We start from the raw sequence: 18,955 nt of genomic DNA, 5'->3' as shown, positions 1-18,955 counted from the left end.
TCAACGTTTTACTGGTTTAATTTGATTCTTATTCGCTCCGTTCTGCTCCTTCCAGGAAAACCCATTGACGTACGTTTAGGTAAGATTGCAACTGTCATTCAAAATATGACCTTTTTATTCGTTTTTCTACAGTGACTGTTTGTTGTTTCATTGCTCTGCCAACCTAACTTACACACCACGTTGCTCCCAAAAACTGTAAAACACGAGCTGGGAAGAATCAAAGTAAGTTGTTGCAACTCAATGGGGTCCACATGGAGATTTGAACGATACTATAAAAATAAATGCATTATTTTATTATTAGAATTATTTGTCTGTTTGTCTCCTACACTGTCTTTGTATATCTATTGCTCTTTCTGTCTTTTTCACTCTCAAAATTAGCTGTAATGTAGCAATATTGTCAAATTTACGGGCTTCAAGAACACCTGGGATAACGCTTCGAGTGAGAATACAATGACTATGCACGGAATATGCTCGAGTTACGGGTTAAATGAGAGAGAGAGAGAGAGAGAGAGAGAGAGAGAGAGAGAGAGAGAGAGAGAATAATAAATATACACCAGACAGAACGGAAAGTGCTATCCCTGGATTATATAAGAGAATACTTGATAATAGAAGGCAGAATTAATATTTAATATTTGAATTCGTACTCTACGGAGTAACTGTGTAGATAGATGAGAATTAATTACTAGGTCGTCATGCGAGTGTGTCTGCTACACACGAGTGCATATAACATCGACTCGGTAGCATCATTTTTTGGTAATGTGTGCTTAGTCGTGATGGCAGACCTGCCAACCCCAACAAGAGTTCTCGAGGGAGATTTTGAAAAAGATTCAGGGAGATTTCAATTATTTCAGGGGGGATTTCATCAAGGGAGAAACATGTTGAACACGTTTACAAAAAGTGAATGATTTCGAAATAAACATATACTAATTCAGTTCTAAAATGGTCTATTTTTAGGTAATAAACAACAATATATAAATAACAGACTGAACAAAACTTAACAGTGAAACCCAGTAAAAAGTGCTTCAGCTTTGGTCACAGCTTCTTCAAGGGATGAATCCACAAGTTTGAAAAAATGTGACACATCATAGGTGTTTCTCTTTGTCTGTGCAGATGTTAAGTGCTTGTGAAATAAAGTACATGAAATTTAAAATACTGACTCAGGAACAAAAGACAACACAATATAAATTGCATTCATTCGCAAAAATGAATTGCATTTAATGTTTCTTACTTTTTATTTAAACTTCAGGCACAATTAAGTATTTGTTTCTCTTCCCAATCTTACTATATATCTTAGGCAAGTAGATGTTCTCAGGAAAGAGCTGATAAATCTAAATTGTAAAAGTAAATTTTCTGGGCCATCCATTTAGTATGTACTCAAAAATCTGGCGAATCTTGGCCCCTCCCCCCCCCCCCCCGTACACATGCATACTTTTTTATCCACCCACCCTGCGTACGTACGCTTGACACCCCAACCCCGAGTTCTATAGAACGGCCTATATTTAATTATTTAATCCACACAGAAACGATCAAGGATTAATAATATTAACGTGTTTAATAAAGCATATAGTCCACCTACGATGAATGTACGGCTGCATCAAAGAAATAAGCTGCGTAACTTTAAAAAGTTTGTCTAGTGTCCGCTAAATTTCAAACGTCGACTAACCCAGTCGAACAGGTTACGTATTATACAAATTATTATCGAGGTTCCCCCCTCCGGTCCCCCGTTTATGCGTACGTACATTACCAGTAGACACACACCATACGTAAGCGTATGCATTTGGGTTACCCCCTCCATGCGTACGTACTAAATGGACGGCCCCTTACGGCTAAATAATAATAATAATAATAATAATAATAATAATAATAATAATAATAATAATAACAATAATAATAATAATAATAATAATAATGAAGTCTTAGTATTTGTATTATCTGCAGATGTATCGATTCAGTTGCAGCATGCAATTAAGGTCATAAAAATAAACAGAAAAATTAAAAACTTACTTTTGTGACTGGAGATGTCGACGACAATCAACACTGAAACATGAATTGCACGTCTTGCAAAACGCTGTATGTTTATCACTACCACGAATCAGGCATGGAAATTACAGGCTATAAGAAGCTTGGAAAGAAGTTTTGTATTTGTTTGACTTTCCAACTTCATCCTAATCTCCCTTTCTTTTAGACATTGTAGAAGAGATCACCAAACATATGGATATACGTTTGCGCGCTTTTCAAAGAACTTCTGCACACTTCCGGTCTTACAAACTGGGGAATTTCCAAAACATTTTTCGTTAAACAAAACGATTTTTCCCCGATTTTCTTTGACGAAAAGAACTTTTTCCAGGGAAAAAAATAATAATGCGGGAGTGCTGGAGGTGCGGTTGAATTCATGGAGTCTCCCGCATAAAAACGGGAGGGTTGGCATGTCTGGTGATGGAATATGGACCGGTGTGTGCAGGCAAGGCGATGGGTGTCGTTTACCCGCGGACCTGGCTTCGAATAACCGTAGAGTACGAATTAAAACTTTTCTAACTTGTATAATAGTATTAATTGTATTATATATTAATTCTGCCTGGTGTATATTTATAATTCTTTATAATTAATCCTATATACCTTGATTTCTTTCATTGGAATCCGGAATGACTGTGTAGATAGATGAGAATTAATCACTAGGTCATCAGGCGATATATATATATATATATATATATATATATATATATATATATATATATATATATATATATATATATATATATATATATATATATATATATATATATATATATATATATATATATATGTAATGCGTGTTTGTGGGCAAAGTTTTCCACTACTCTAGACATATTTTATCGCAAACAATGCTCAGATCATTTCTCCCAAAAAATCAAAGATGAGGCAGGCATGTGGCACGTGGATTGGTTTCCATGTCCTTTGTTGTTGTTGTTGTTGTAGGGTTTAACGCCATTAACATAGGCTATACATGGCGGCCATTATAAATGGTGGAGGAAGAACCCGGGGAAACCCCGGTAAGAACCACCGACCCAGCAGAAGCTACTGGCAAGCTTTCTCACGTACCCACATTGGCGAGCCCGAGGCTCGAACCCACGCAGACAGAGATGAAACGGCAGTGATTCGTAACGGTGAGCGCTTTAGACCACTCGGTCACTCGGGGCCATATGACCTTTGTAGTTTTCGTTCTCCGAACCTACATAGTCACCACTAGTTCTTTTACGTGCTTTATCTTATCATAAATGGGTACAGTATGGTACTTATGTGCCTTATTACAACTGTATAAGTGGCTGAGTGGTCTAAAGTGCTCTCCGTTACGGATCACTGCCATCTCACCTCTGTCTGCGTGGGTTAGAATCTCGGATTCAGCCAATGTGGATATGTGAGAAAGCTTGCCAGTAGCTTCTCGTGGGTCGGTGGTTCTTTCCGGGGTTTTTCCGGGTTCTTCCTCCACCATTAATACTGGCGGCCATGAATAGCCTATCGTGTACTGAAAAATGGCGTAAAAGCCTACAACAACAACAACAATGACTGTATAACGTTGTCGACACATTATTTACCATGGAGTTTGTTTTCGACTAGAAAACCTCGTTTTATATTTTACGGTGATTCCAATGTCCTCATTATCGGAAAATTCACGGTTTTGTTCTGCTCGACAATACTAAGTTTTCTAATGCAGATAGTGTGGAAGATGTGAGGAAATAATGGAAGCATTCGTATGATGATTAGAAGCGAGTTTTGTAACCTGGCATAACCATTACAACTGAGTTCGGCGTGAAGTTCCGCCTTTAAATATTTTCCATTCATACACCTTCCCTGTTTAGTTCTCTTTGTCTTTTGGTGAGTTTTATTCGCATAAAATTGTGAGACAGGGCGATCATGATGTAAAGAATATTCAGTTAACGGGTTCTTCTTTTATTTTTGTACTCAATGAAATAAGCAGCTATAGGAACTGGAGAAACAGAAGATAGCGTAGATACTGATTTTGGCATAGCAAACTCATTTGGAGCACCTTTTAGTTATTTTATTTCACTTCATATTTCACTTCATGTCTTTACTTATTTTTTTATTATGCACAAGTAATTATTTGTGCATGCGTAAAGTTTATTCGATAGAAGTCGAAATGATGACCAAATTAATCTCGATATAGCGGGGTTTCAATTACGTCAATGCGACCCCTCCACACGCCAGGATCAAAACCAACAATTTACGAGAAATTATTTTTTATAATAAACTAAATCTCATTAATTCTAAAATAAATACCACGAATAATCTATCTTATTGCAAAATCATTTTGACCCTCTCATAATCCTATCAGCTGAAGTATGTGTTATTAATTTCTTGAAATACGATCTAAATGAAATTCAAATATCTGGCACTGAACAGATGGACGTACAGTTGTGGTGTTACTGCAGGTTTTAAGTCTACAAGCACATTTCATGCAATATGTGTTTCCAATAATAGTAGGAAATCAATCACACTTAATCTTCAGTACTGAAGCAGCTTTTGGTTAAAATTAAATATTAAAAAATCCTTGAATGTATAATCTGAAGCGAAGCCGCATGTTTCTAAGCTTCCCTAAGTTATTAAGTTATTAATACACCTCTCTCTCTCTCTCTCTCTCTCAGAGGCCTATCATTGTACCTCAATGACCGACCATTTAATAATCTTTTTTCCTCCAGTTTTTGCGGAGAGGCGGCTGTAGTGCTAGGATGTTTCTGAGAAAATATGGACACCAAGATGTTTGAGAAAAAAACTATTCTGCTGGTTTGTATAAAAGAATAATTCTATCCATGGCATGTGTTGCAAGAAAATGATTTTCAAATAAGTGAAAACAATATCAAAATATTTAGCACATTTGTAAATAGCAACAAAAATATTCCAAAGTTTGAAATCTTTTTCTTAAACATTGTAGAGGTAGTTGCTTGACATTAAGCAGGCACTCACATACACTGACAGGCAGGCACCGACAGACGCAAACAGGTAGGCACTCACAGACACTGACAGGCAGGCATTCACAGACGCGAACAGGTAGGCACTCACACTCGGAGGCAGGCACACACAGACGCTAACAGGCAGGCACTCACATACACTGACAGGCGGGCATTCACAGATGCTAACAGGAAGGGACCCACATGGGCTAACAGGTAGGCACTCACATACACTGACAGACAGGCACTCACAGACGCTAACAGGTAGGCACTCACAGACACTGACAGGCAGGCACTCATACTGACAGGCAGGCACCCATAGACGCTAACAGGCAGACACCTCAAAACGCTGACATGTAGGCACTCATATACACTGACCGGCCGGCACCTACAGAAGCTGACAGGTAGGCACTCACATGCACTGACAGGCAGGCACTCACAGACACTGAGAGTCAGACATTCACACTGACAGGCAGGCACTCACAGACACTTGTAGGCAACCGGTCACATACACTGGCAGGCATGCACTCAAAGACACTGACAGTCAGACATGCACATACACTGATAGGCAGGCACTCAGATAGTGAGAGGAACTCACATACACTAATAGGCAGACACACACACTGATAGGCAGGCACTAACATACACTAACAGGCAGGCACTCACATACACTGACAGGTAGGAACTCACATACACTAACAGGCACTAACATACACTGATAGGCAAGCACTCACATAACCTGACAGGCAGGTACTCACATGCACTGATAGGCAGGTACTCACATACACTAACAAACAGGCACTCACACAGACTGACAGGCAGGCACACACATACACTAACAGGCAGGCACTCACATACACTGACAGACTGGTACTCATATGCACTGACAGGCAGGCACTCACATGCACTGATAGACAGGCATTAACAGACGCTGACAGGTAGGCAGTGACATACTCTGATATGGAATATTTAATACGGTCTCCATGTTAAAAGAACAAAGCTATAAACGTCAAATTTTTTCATGTTTCATGGAGAGGTTACAAAGGATTACATTCTAGTGACAAAACATACGCATGCAACATAGTTTTGTTCAATGTAGATAGTGTCCTTTAGAAGGGATCGATACTCAACGCAAAACCTGAAGGTATTTTTTATCAAACGGCCGGAAATGTGGTCCGTCACCAGAAGTCTTTGTACAAGAAAGCCGTTACATATGGTCTACAGCATTGAAGATAAACGAGATTGCCTAATTTAATCTGTGTGTCAGCAGTTGTGCAGAACAGAACAATACATTATTGGAACAAAATCATACTTAGGCAACACATATATGGCATATGCGTCGCATACAGTCAAACGTCTGTTATACAAGAAGTTATCATTGTGTAATATGGCATATGTGTCGAGTTCAATCAAAATTGTATTATACGAGAAGTCATCAAGGTGTAATATGGCATGTGTGTCAAGTACAAAGTTCTATTATAGAAGAAGTCATCATGGTGTAATATAAGTACGAATAATGGTATGTGTATTTAACTTTTGACTGTTTGTTCGTTATGTTCTTTAAAAAAAAATTACTTCGTTATATGCTGTGAATAAACAACATTGTATCTAGTTACTCACCTTGTCCAAAACCAGTGACACATTTGTAAACAACTTTCTTTTTCTTTGAGTGAGGATGATTATCTTACGCTGAGTCAATGACATTGTACTTTGTATATAGTTATACTTGGACTACGTGATTTCGGTTACGTACTTTATGGTAACAAACTTTCTAATCCTTCTTGAAAAAATGAACTTTTGATCCTCATCCAGGGTTTTGTTTTGCATCTTAGTATGTCATATAACTGATGCTTTTTCTGAAAATCTGTTATTCGTGCTTTAAGAGCATGGCAGAATCCATTCTTGTTGTTGTGTCCTTAAATTTATTTGGGCTGGAATTTATTTATTCAAACTATTTAATTTCAATGATTCTTTGAAAATACAAAGTGCTTTTCAAAAATAACTTTTTTTTTGTAAATAAGGACTTGAATTTATAGTGAAATTTCAAATAAGAATATATTCTTGGATTGTTTTATTGTGATTCAGCAAAATACTGTTGGCACATCAGTATTATAAAGGGCCAACACAGATAGATCAACACTTTCAGCCTTGGATTTAATTTGGATTTCCACTAAAGTTTATTCAGACCTTTAATTATCAGGACTTGTGTATTTAATTCTAAATTATATGGAATTTAATTCGCAATACCGTAAGTTCTTTGTTTAATATACATTTTCACGTTGTATTTAAGGAAAATAAATTATTTGTTGAATTTTTCAAAGCTTGTTGCTTTTCACTCTTTTCTGTTACGTATTTTAAGAGCATAGACTCGCAACAGTAAAAGGAGAGATAATATCAAGAGACGGAAACTAAGAGGGGGAGGGACAAGGGTTACATGAACATTACAAGTCAAATGCGGGATGTAAAGAAAAGTAAACTGTCAGTTATTTAAATGAAAACGTTTTTGATAATTTCACATAATATATAAAAGTCTCAATAGGCTCACATGAGAAACAGCATATGTAGCTATCGAGATATCTATTCAGTTTCTAATTCGTCCGTAATTTTCCTAACAGACCTGTTTTATTATTATTATTATTATTATTATTATTATTATTATTATTATTATTATTTATTATTATTATTATTATTGCAATTATTATTATTATTATTATTATTATTATTATTATTATTATTATTATTATTATTATTATTGATGTTGTTGCTGTTTATGTTTTTGTCATTAAATATAAAAATTTCAAAGTATTTGGTCGTATTTAATATTTCTTAATAAAAATCAGTCTAGCCTCCCTGAAGAATTTACATTCGAAGAGGTGATAATATTCGTCACCCAAAACATTATTCTGACATTTAGTATATTTTCTTTCTTCATATGCAATTATTCCAGTAATCAATTACTGAATTCCGAGACAGTTAAGTACACTTTATTTAGGACATCGTTGCTTTCCTATAAGGTCATGCATGTTCTTTTCTCCGGTTACTAAAGAACCTCTTGCTAGGAATATCTTATCTTTTCGAGACGTAGATCAATGCTTATTATTAGGCGTTGTACGCACTGCAATAAACGTTAATTTTTGTCGTAATTTCTCCTTTGTTTTTGTTTTTTTTTATATATATATTTCAACTGAAATCGCAAAGAATCAGCTGAAAGAGCTGAAAGTCCATTACTTGCACATCCTGTCCTTCGGTGATGGAAGCTAGGCTGACACGACACAATAAAAATTCCGTTTAATATTGTATCAGGAAACTACGATGGCTGATAGCATATCACCTACACAACAATTATGAATAGACACAAGTTTAAAAAAAAAATTACGATTCTAATGCTTCAAAGCCTAGTCTTTGAAACTATCTTAATTTTTAAAATTTAACAGAAACAAAAAATGTTAAGACTTTTGTTTAAAGAATTAGTCTGATTCTGTGAGGAGTACCTTACTATTTGAAGATTTAGTAGGGTGTGCCTTAAGATTAAGTGAGGAGTGCCTTATTATTTGAAGATTTAGTAGGGTGTGCCTTAAGATTAAGTGAGGAGTGCCTTATTATTTGACGATTTAGTAGGGTGTGCCTTAAGATTACGTGAGGAGTGCCTTATTATTTGACGATTAAGTGAGGTGTGCCTTACTATTTGACGAGTAAGTGAGAAGTGCCTTACTATTTGACGAATAGGTGAAGAGTGCCTTACTATTTGACGATTAAGTGGTGAGTACCTTGCTGTTTGACAGTTAAGTGGTGAGTGTCTTACTATTTGACGATTTAGTAGGGAAACAATTCTATGTCATTAAACCAACACGATTTTGACCAATCAGCTGCTGCCTCTAGATCCTCTGCTTTATAAATAGATTACAATCTCATGCATTTTCTGAACGTCGGAGAGAATCGTCTGAGACACTTAAAATACTCATTTCGAGTGTAATTTGAGAAGATGTTTCTTGTGCAAAGTAATTTCATGCTTATAAAAATTATTTGCTGTCACCTTAGCATTACAATCTAAAAGAAATAACATTCTTGAAAAGACCGGTGACTTGCGGCAACTCTAACATTGCCCAACCATATTAAAATCCACACAAATTTGGACATTCTTTGTCTCTTAACTTCGCAAAGGTCTAACTCATTCATTTTAAGACATCTCTTTGAAAGAAAATATTTCTCCAGATCAAAATGATGCCTACATTATCGATAAGTGTCAGTAAATGCAAAACACCGTTAAATGCAAAACACAGTGAAATGCAAAATACCGTTAAAAAAATCGAGGCTACAATAAACCCTCACCCAAAACAACAACAAAGCAAAAGAAGAAAAAAAAAAAAAAAACCACCCCAAAACCCAAACACTCAACCACAAAAACGAACCAACAATATGGAAACTAGAATGCGTGAACCAACAGATCTCGCACAGTTATTATTACTAATCATTGTTTGTTTTCTTCGAAAATCAAATCAATTAGGGCAACAAGTGGCCGAGTGGTCTAAAGCGTTCACCATTACCGATCACTACGTCTAACATATGTCCGCGTGGGTTTGCGTCTCAGGTTTGGTCAGTATGTGTGCGTGAGAAAGCTCGCCAGTTGCTTGCCAGGGCTGGAACAGGCGCTTCAAACATGTAGTGGTCAGCTAAAAATTTTTTTTTACGGATGTAGTCAAAAACGTGTTAAACTTTGAAGGCGGGGGGCCCAGTGCCACCACCACTGTCCCTATGTGCGGGCGCCCATGCGATCAGGGGTATCTGGGGCTTCCGGACCCCCTCAGGCTAAAAAATAAAATGTACACTCACAAACGTACAACCAACTGTCACATGAAATTTGATCATCATTTTGTCTTGCGTACGTATATTGGGTATTATGCACACTTTGAGTAACTAGATACATATACGTTTGCGTAGGTAAATTTTGGAAACTTACCCCACTCCCAACCCTACAAACAGAACTTGATCTTATCCGGCCTTGCTTCCCGTAGTTCTGAAGATCTTACCTGGTTTTTACCGGGTTCAATCTCGACCAGCTAATACCGGTCACTCTGTATAGTCTATTATGCGCTGAGAAATGGCGTGACATCCAAAACAACTACAACAATAGCAACATCAAGAACAAAATCTATGTATAAATGGACCGTCCAGTCGGCTAAGTGGTTACAGCGTCTGCCTCGGATGCTGGAGGTTGCGGATTTGAACCCAGGCCGGGTCATACCAAAGACTTATAAAAATGGTACTAGCAGATGCCTCGCTTGGCGCACATCATTAAGAGGTTAGTGTTTTATATATATATATATATATATATATATATATATATATATATATATATATATATATATATATATATATATATATATATATATATATATATATATATATGTGTGTGTGTGTGTGTGTGTGTGTGTATTGACCGACACTATTCAAAATGAGGCTGACTGTGTGGCTAATTGATCTGTGCAGAGAGTGGCATAGTTTGCAGGTTGGACAACCATCACCTGTCATATTTGTTCATGCAGTCAGACCAATTCACTGCGCTACCCTTCTCTTTTGCGTTTAGATGCACCATCATCACGTGTCCCTCTCATTGTATCTTATGCATGTCTTGTTCTCGTATTGTCTGCCCCAATCAGTAGCGTCACTAAGGGGTGCGGTGGGTGCGAACCGCATCGGGTGACACCATCAGAGGGGGTGACACCAAAATGACATTACTAAGGATTCTGTATGGTCTATTACGGAAGGAGGTCCATGGGGGGTGACACCATGAGTTACCGCACTGGGTGTAACCAACTCTAGAGACTCCACTGGCCCCATTTTCCTGCGTATCGACCATTATCGTCAGTTAAGATCTCTCTGACGTCATTCTTTACATATCAAATTCATACGGAGCTGTCATATATGTATGGACCAAATATTCTTACTGCTCTTTCACAAAATATAGTTAATCAAAATGTTGCTTAAAACGACTTCACAATATTGCACTTGTGCTCTTTTAACGTCATGAGTTTTCCTACCATGAACAGGAAACGTCTTAGACAAATCAACGTTTGATTCAGTACGAAGGAGGAAACTACTGTAGGTTTATGAAAGTGTCGATACCAACATGCCAACTATCAAAAGTATGAAAAGAAAAGAAAAACAAAACTGCAAAGAGCGAAAAATGATGACTGGTGTCGTACAAAGATTCGCATAGTCGTTTTTAAAATAACACTTCGATAGTTTCTCTCCCACTGATGTAACTACCATTTCTGCTATGAAGAAAAAAGTATATAGGTAAATGATATTACAGACTGATAGGCAATCCTAGCGTTTGCCTGGATCATGACCACTTGCTCGTGCTTAGCACGCGCTGACCCATAACAGATGTTGTATCTTCTCCCCAGTTGGTCTTACCTATAGATCCGAGTTTGATAGGACGAATGCCAAATCCAAGGGCAGCATCTCTATCTCCGACAGTAGCAGTGAAATCATTAGTGTGGAATGATTTACGATTAATATACTTAGAGTTAGGTCACCGAATAAGGTGTACGAAACCCAGACTGAAGCAATCTAGACTGCTTGGAGAGCATAACTTACCATTAGGATGCAAGGAAATACTTTATGGACCGGTCTGAAGTTAATTATTTTCGAATTACCGTCAACAACTTTTAAGTTTGTTGCTAAAAGGAAATTCATATGATCTAAATTAAATGAACGTCTGATACAGAAATAACGCAACATAATTTTGAACATTTCTGTCTAATCATTAATCTGTCATTAGTTTGCGTAATATAGGTAAGAAATTAGGACAAGGGAAACCTTGCTTTTTCATTATTGTAGAAATTTAAGCAGGTTAGATTATTTACTGGTAGTTAGATTTCAGTTCTTTTCCGTCTTTTGACATATTATTATATTACTTAAACTCGTCTACGTATATATGCAAGTGCGTGCGTGTGTATGTATGTGTGTGTTTGAGAGCGCGACCAACTTTTAGATATCTTTACTCCACATACAGCTAAAGCTTACTTTGAAGGGCAAACTGTTGGAGACTAATGACTGAAATACGTTGAGCATATTCATCAGCATATTGTAAGAATGTAATAACATTGATTGAACCAAGTGTTGAACGTATCCATCGGCAAGCTGTAATAATGTAAAACAAAAATTAATGGAACTGCGTATTGCTCGTATTCAGCGGCAAGTTGTAAAGAATGTATTAAAAATTAAGTGGAACTAAGTCTGCGCGTATGCATCGGCTTGCTTTAAAAATGTAATACAATTCAATGGAACTGCGCGCTGAGCGTATTCATCTGCAAGCTGTGAGAATGTAGTAAAATTCAATGGAACTACATGTTGCGCGTATTCATCGGCTTACTTTCAGAATGCAATAAAATTCACTCGAACGATATGTTGGGGGTACTCATAAAGAAACTGTAAGAATGTAATAAAACGGAACTACGTGCTGCCCGTATTCATCTGCAAGCTGTGAAAATGTAAAAACATTCAGTAGAACTGCATGTTGTGCAAATTCATCAGGAAGCTTTAATGAAGGTATCAGATTTAGTATCGTATGGGGGATCCGAATGGCCGAGTGGTCCAAACCGCTCACCATTATAGATCACTGCCATCTCACCTCTGTCTGCGTGGGTTCGAGTCTGGGGCTCTGCCAATGTGGGTACGTGAGAAAGCTTGTCAGTAGCTTCTCGTGGGTCGGTGGTGCTTTCCGGAGTTTTCCCTGGTTCTTCCTTCACCATATATACTGGCCGCCATGTATAGCCTATCTCGTGCTGAAAAATGGCGTTAAACCCTACAACAACAACAGCAAGACTAAGGATTGTGCACGTGTCGGTAAGTGAACAATTACCCCGGATTTTATACGGATTTGTATATAATCAGACCAAGGATTGTGCACGTATCGATATGTATACAAAGACTAAGGATTCTGCACGTATCGGTACGTACACACAAACCAAGGATTGTGTATGTATTGGTAAGTGCACACATACAAAGGATTGTGCACATATCGGGAAGTACACACAAAGGACTGTACATACATCAGTAAGTACATAAACCAAAGTTTGTACACTATCGGTAAGTACACAGGCCAAAGACTGTGCACGTATCGGTAAGTATACATTTGCCACGGATTGTGCACGTATTAGCAAGTACACACAGACCAAGAGTTATTCACGTATCAGTAAGCACACACATACCAAGAGTTATTCACGTATCGGTAAGTTCACACAGGCCAAGAGTTATTCACGTATCAGTAAGTATACACAGACTAAGAGCTATTCACGTGTCGGTAAGTACACACGTGTAAAAAGCTCTATATAAGTCGATCAAGCTGCTTGTTTTATAATTCTACTACAGTGACATTGTTGGCTTTAGAGATATTATGTATCCAATACATCATGTACATATGTGTTGCTGTGATTTGTATATCAATTTTACGACAAATCTTTTATGAAGGCAATATATCATTTTAAGGTGAAAAGAATGACAGAACTTGAGTAAAACGGAAACATGAGGCAATTATGGAGTTTTTGAGTCCCTCGATCGATTGAAGTAAAACTCAGTTTTGATAGTTATTGTAGTTTATGATATTAATAAAGCAACAGAGAAAACACATATAACTACGTCCCGATAATTAGGACATAACACCGATAACCACGTACTGATCACTAGCACATAATAACGATAACCATGTGATACTAAGTAACAGAACATCGATAACCACCTCCTGATCATTGGCACAGAACAATGATAATCACGCCCTGATCATTTCCACAGAACAACGATAGCCAAGTCCTGATCACTAGCACATAATAAACGACAAATATGTCATTTGCACAGAACAACAATAACCTCGTTCTAATCATTAGAAACAGAATAGTTATAACCAAGTCCTGATTATTAGCACAGAACAACGATAAATCACGTCCTGATCACTAGCATAGAAAAACGGTAATCACGTCCAGCTCTTTTTCACAGAACAACGATAACCATGTCCTGACCATTGGCACAAAACAACGACAACCCAGTTCTGATCACTGGCACAGTACAACGAGAATCACGTCCTGATCACTAACACAATACAACGACAACCAAGCCCTGATCATTAGCACATAACAACGATAACTACGTTCTGATCATTAGAGACAGAACAACGATAGCCAAGCCCTGATCGTTAGCACAGAACAACGACAATCACGTCCTGATCACCAGCACAGAACAACGATAACCAATCCCTGATCATTAGCGCAGAACAAAGATGATCACGTCCTGATCACTTGCACAGAACAACGATAACCAAGTCCTGATAATTAGCACAAAACAATGATAACCACGTTCGGATCATTAGAGACAGAACAACGATAACCAGGTCCTGATAATTAGCACAAAACAACGATAACCACATTCTAATCTAACATTAGAGACAGAACAACGTTAACCAAGTCATGATCACTAACACAGAAGAACGATAACCACGTCTGTTTATTAACACATAACATTTTATAAAATTACAACATGTTAACATATAACCTAAGAGAAATAATGTTGATTAAAAGTAAATGAATAAACGTTACAAATGGTTCTAGTTATGAAGATTGGGATTTGTATATGATGTATAATGGCAGTCAAATATATGACGGATATATGTTCCCAGTCAGCCTGTAAATCTCGCCATGCTGACACCGTTGCCCGCAACAGTACTGATCTGCAGTCCATAAGAAGTGACATTTGTTAGTGTCTGAGTGACGTACGGCGATACGTTCATTCGCGATAATGATCGTATACACCGCTAACATAATAACTATGTAAGTAATATAAACCACATTTTAACAAATGCATCGTGCCGATGACCAGTTGGTTAAAGTTTATATAATTTACTAGCTAAGTTCAAAAGATTGCTTCTTTACATTAAAATCGCAGTAAGGACAACATAAATAACTGAATCTTTTTACATCGTTGAATGTCGCAGACCTTAGTAAGTATAAAGCAAAAAGTGGTCATGGGTTGTGGGCACCGAACTACAGTTTCGTTTGATTGTATAGATCATGCCTCGAATGTTGGCTGATAGTTGCCTTTAGATGCCGTTCAGATCACCTCGGTTATTTACGAAACAAGGATTGATCAAGAAGTTGCGGATGCATGGAACTAAGATTTCTTTCGCAACTTTTCGGTAAATTCAACGGTCAATTCAACCGTAGAAATGCACGAGGTGGTCCAGATATATTGCGGTTTCTTTTCTACGAAGAACTTTGAGGCGAATGTTTGAATTTTCTGTAAATTACTGCGCCTGCATAGATCTAATGCATATTCTGTCTCGCAGTTAACAGCCGAGGTGGTCCGAATCACCAAGGCCCTTTCTTAAAACTAAGTTACCTCTCATACCCGCTACTGGCGCAGTGAGTGGTCATTATTACCGGAAAGTGTGATAAGGAATCAGTATACAATTCTTTCCTTATCTAGTCTCCACGTGTTCCCAGTACATAACTATCCAGTGTGTCCTAATCAAAATAAATCATATTAAAAGTACTCTAAAAATAGATATGATCTACATTCGTGACAACTGAGAGTTGAGTCCTATCAGGGAAGAACTTTTAATCGGAATAGAAAAGGTTTTTTATCTGTGATGAAACGCATGTGCCTAAAGTAGTTTTGCTTAAAACATGTTTCAACGAATTTAATAGATAAAGGCTTTATTTCAGACACCGTTGTTTTCAAACAGCAACGAAGTTCAAATTAGCCGTCCATCTAAAATTCAAGAAAATTTAAAGTTTATTATGAATTTGATATTTAAAATAAACACTTAAAAACAGTCAATAGTTTTTATTAGCAAGCAAATCAAAATACTATAAATCAGACAATCGGAGGTACAGAACAACTAAGGCCTCATTCTAAATTTAAATATTGGTAGAGATCTCGGACCGAACAATTATGTTCTTCCAATTTTAAAGCAAATACTCCAGCGTGGAAACACACACACACACACACACACACACACACACACACACACACACATATATATACATGTGTGGAGAGATTAAAATTAAGGAGTTGCTATTGCGACCTATTTAGCTGTAGTTGTATTCTAAAAGACCGTTTCTATAGTTAACACACAGACAATTATATATGTTTTACTGAGATGATGCTTGCTTTATTCATTCCTAAACAGCTACATACCGATATATAGCAAAATGGATAAAATTCTTGTTTAGATACAACCTTGTTTGGAAGTATCATTACATATGTTTATTACAGAAATTCATCAATATGCACGAGATAACATCTATACGGCGTTAAACTTTGTGCCCGATCCTTGTAGTTCAGACATTTGCCAATCTGTTAGCTGAATTTTGATTTAAATTCTTCTTCTTCTTCTTCTTCTTCTTCTTCTTCTTATTATTATTATTATTATTATTAAAACTGACGGAATAGAGTATAACAGTGTTGTCCTTTAGCGATTTTCCCCGCTTATGTGCCATAGCGAGGACACTTCCAGGAAGTAGATGATCATGCACGCCAACGCGCAATTTGCTAGTTAGGGATCGCTGAATAAGGGAAGGCAACTGATGTTGTGGGGAAGACCTATAGCATCCCACTCCCACCCTGCCTTATTACACAGATTTAGAGGGTTTTCATACATGTACTGTCATAACACGTTTTGCAACCAAAAAAGTAAAGTGGTAAGGTCTGTAAAAAATAGGATTGGTGAGACATATATATATATATATATATATATATATATATATATATATATATATATATATATATATATATATATATATCCAATACAAGCATGACAATTCTACAATACAAGGCTTTTGTTCCAACCAATTAAAAATAAACGGCTTTACAAATGAAATTGAAATCAGACAAATTTTGGAAATATACTATTTTGTTCAGTTTATCACCTCGTAGATTCTAATTTAATAGTCAATGTCTTTTTCATTCAGACATTTGAAAAGACTGATCTTAAATTTAGCGGAAACCATAGTATGGAATATTATCAATCCTGCATGAAATATTCAGTGCTGGTTACTTTTCTCCAATATAGTCCCTGCCATAAATCAGCCACCCACATCCCCAGCTAAACCGCTACTTAAGCGACACTAATATTCTAACTGTTAATTTTATATTCAGGTCAGATTTCGTTTTCAACTAATTTGTTTTTAAAGAATTCGAGGTCATGGTCAAACTGTTGCTGCCAACAAATGGTCCGGCGATAAATTTTCAGGAGAATTATTAAGTGTCAGCTTAAACACGCAGGGTGGTTCTTATCGTTAGTGGACACAGGTGTGTTATACCTTCACAAGGACTATTCGATCCACAGGTGTGTCCACTTATAACCTCCTGGCGTATAATGCTATGAATGAATTCCTCTCACGAATCTACTCTTCAGGCGTGGGTAAATACCATCCCTTCCACCATAGTAGAATGAACATTTTAGGAAGGAAAACTCGTAACGTACCATTGTTTATTTCGCACAGAGGCTAATTTCGTCCTGATCCATGGTTTATCCACATGTCACAGTAAAATATACTTGACTGCGTTTTTGTTTAATTTCAACACAAAGTTAAGAATGTATGAGACACAACAAATCACCTACTGAGTGCAGATAACAGATCGTATTCTTGGCACGATCTGATATCATACAATAACGCGACTTAGGATACAGTGTGGGGGGATTACTGAATCTACCTCATTAAATGGGGATCAGTTGAATTGGCTTGCACTGTTCTAGCATATTTCGTTTTTGTCTTGGTTTTTGACGTAAACGAATGAAAATAAGAATTACATATTTTGCATTTCGTACACGTGCAAAATACACAACAACAACAACTGAGTTCTGCACGATTCAGGATTTTGTTTACGTATATATGTTTGCTCTGAAAGAAGTCTGCTGCTTCATCTTTTCTGTGTAAACCTATAATGCTACATGCTATATTGCACATTTTAATTTGCAGGTTTATGTCTGTACATGTCTGTCAAGGTCATAGACCTAGATATGACAATTTAATTTTCATCTTTGATAATCGAATTGCTGGTTATGTGGAAAAAAAGTCATCGAACACAAATTATAATCTGTCTGTATTTATTCGCACTCACATTGCTCTACCTGAGGGACAACTGAATTCATCGCGCATACCCTTGACCCTCAACGTAATCTTTGGATATGTCCTCTTAGTCGTTGGATATAAGTTTTCGACACGCTGGCTCTGTTTGATTAAAATAGAGATCTACGTACACGTAAACCGGACAGGTACAGATGACGGCTCATGTTCTCATAACCTTTGGAACTATCGCTCCACTTATTTTTCGTAAAATGTCAATTAAGGCCTTGCATTTTGTGTTAGGGAAAGTTATTGTTAGAGATGATATGTTTTGAATTAAGTTTTCCATTTCATATGAACGTTATAATTTTATTGATTAATCAAAAGGTCAACATAACATGACCTGGTATAGGTGTCAGTCAGATCTCCATTATGTCAGAGATCTCAGTTTAATCCGAATAGACTATGCAATGTATAAAACATTGTCTCAAAAATTGGATGATATACGTCTATTCCGAAACAGCCAACATATGTAGCAAGTTTTACTGGTTTACACCCTAAATATTCCATGTAGTCATCGTCAACTGAAACATGACCTCTTGTCCTTAAAATCTATGTATCGTAGATAAGCGTATTACTACAAGGTTTTAATCTTGTGACAATAGTTCTAGGCTTCATAATGTAAGAGGTCATAATTTCAAAGCAGCCCCTGTAATTGTACACACGCAGAGAAAGAAACCATTCATGCAAATGTTGGTAAACGACATTGGGATCAATAAAAAGAAAAGAAAGAAAAGAAAAGCACACACCGAGCTTCAAAGCAGTGGAAAGATTGCGTGCCTTGGCGTATCGATTGTGGCAAGATAAGCTGAATACTATAGGGGTCAACCACTTTCAAAAGTGGCGTTAAGTATGCCAGATTGTTATTGGTTTGGCTAGTTAGGCTAA

General features: G+C 37.0%; 1 protein-coding gene across 2 annotated transcripts in view; it reads right to left on the bottom strand.

Annotated features, from left to right (window-relative positions):
• Positions 1 to 18,955, bottom strand: part of LOC149798762 (uncharacterized) — a 64,484-nt gene that overhangs the window by 31,986 nt on the left and 13,543 nt on the right. The window contains exon 1 of one of the 2 annotated variants that reach the window (XM_089957637.1): positions 11,361 to 11,483. The exons of the other annotated variant lie outside the window; for it this stretch is intronic. The gene's annotated coding sequence lies outside the window, so the exon portion shown is untranslated. Of the gene's footprint in view, positions 1 to 11,360; positions 11,484 to 18,955 lie in introns of those variants that run through there. 2 annotated transcript variants of the gene reach the window in all.

This window comes from Sinohyriopsis cumingii, chromosome 5 (assembly GCF_028554795.1).
Source record: "Sinohyriopsis cumingii isolate HCF-2022 chromosome 5, ASM2855479v2, whole genome shotgun sequence".
In the NCBI taxonomy this organism is placed as follows: Eukaryota; Metazoa; Mollusca; class Bivalvia; order Unionida; family Unionidae; genus Sinohyriopsis; species Sinohyriopsis cumingii.
The sequence above is the reverse complement of the archived record's forward strand: the minus strand, read 5'-3'. Positions and strand labels throughout refer to the sequence as shown.